The following is a 1,912-nucleotide window of genomic DNA, read 5'->3' on the forward strand; positions in this document are numbered from 1 at the left end:
AAGCAAGGGAGAATGAGAAAGATATACGCACCTGAGTGCAGAGTTCCAGAGAAGAGCAAGGAGAGATAAGAAGGCATTCTTCAATGAAAAATGCAAAGAAGTAGAGGAAAATGATAGAATGAGAAAGACTGGATATCTCTTCAAGAAAATTGGAGATATCAAGGGAACATTTCATGCAAGGATGGGCACAATTAAGGACAGAAATGGCAAGGACCTAATAGGAGAAGAAGCGATTAAAAAGATGTGGTAAGAATACACACAGCTATACAAAAAAGGTCTTAATGACAAGATAACCGTGATGGTGTGGTCATTCACCTAGAGCCAGACATCCTGCAGTATGAAGTCAAATGGGCCTTAGGAAGCATTACTACGAACAAAGCTAGTGGAGATGATGGAATTCCGGCTGAGCTATTTCAGATCCTGAAAGATGCTGCTGCTAAAGTGATGCATCAATATGTAGCAGATTTGGAAAATTCAGCAGTGGCCACAAGATTGGAAAAGGTCAGTCTTCATTCCAATTCCAAAGAAAGACAATGCCAAAGAATGTTCAAACTATTGCACATTTGTTCTCATTTCACATGCTAGCAAGATGATATTCAAAATCCTTCAATCTAGACTTCAGCTGTACATGAACAGAGAACTTCCAAATGTATAAGCTGGATTTAGAAAAGGCAGAGGAACCAGAGATCAAATTGCCAACATCCATTGGATCATAGGGAAAGCAAGGGAATTCCAGAAATACATCTACTTCTGCTTCATTGACCACATGAAAACCTTTCATTGTGTGGATCATGATAAACTATGGAAAATTCTTAAAGAGATGAAATACCAGACCACTTTACCTGTGTCCTGAGAAAGCTGTATGCAGGACAAGAAGAAACAGAACCAGACATGAAACAACTGGTTCAAAATTGGGAAAGGAATACGCCAAGGTTGTATATTGTCACCCTGTTTATTTAACTTCTATGCAGAGTACATCATGTGAAATGCCAGGCTGGATGAAGCACAAGCTGGAATAAAGATTGCTGGGAGAAATATCAACAACCCCAAATATGCAGATGGCAGAAAGTGAAGAGGAACTAAGGAGTCTCTTGAGAGCTGGCTTAATACTCAACATTCAAAAAACTAAGATCATGGCATATAAATGGGGAAAACTGGAAACAGTGGCAGAGTTTATTTTCTTAGGCTCCAAAATCACTGCAGATGGTGACTGCAGCCATGAAATTAAAATTTTGCTCCTTGGAAGCAAAATTATGACAAACCTAGACAGCATATTAAAAAGTAGACACATCACTTGGCCGACAAAGGTCCATCTGGTCAAAGCTATTGTTTTTCTGACTTCCCTGGTGACTCAGACAGTAAAAGCATCTGCCTACAATGAGGGAGACCCATGTTTGATCCCTGGGTCGAGAAGATCCCCTGAAGAAAGAAATGGCTACCCACTCCAGTACTCTTGCCTGGAAAATCCCATGGATGGAAAAGCCTGGTAGGCTACAGTCCATGGGGTCACAAAGAGTCGGACACGACTGAGCGACTTCACTTTCTTTCTTTCCCTGCATGGTTTTTCCAGTAGTCATGCACAGATGTGAGAGTTGGAAAGAAGGCTGAGCGCCAAAGAATTGATGTTTTTGAACTGTGGTGTTGGAGAAGACTCTTGAGAGTCCCTTGGACTGCAAGAAGATCCAACCAGTCCATCCTAAAGGAAATAAATCCTGAATATTCTTTGGAAGGACTGATGCTGAAGCTCCAATACTTTGGCCATCTGATGCAAAGGGCCAACTCATTGAAAAAGACCGTGATGCTAGGAAAAATTGAAGGCAAGAGGAGAAGGGGGTGACAGAGGATGAGATGGTTGGATGGTATCATGGATTCAATGGACACGAGTTTGAGCAAACTCTGGGAGATAGTGAAG

Source organism: Bos indicus, chromosome 15 (assembly GCF_029378745.1).
Source record: "Bos indicus isolate NIAB-ARS_2022 breed Sahiwal x Tharparkar chromosome 15, NIAB-ARS_B.indTharparkar_mat_pri_1.0, whole genome shotgun sequence".
Lineage (NCBI taxonomy): Eukaryota > Metazoa > Chordata > Mammalia > Artiodactyla > Bovidae > Bos > Bos indicus.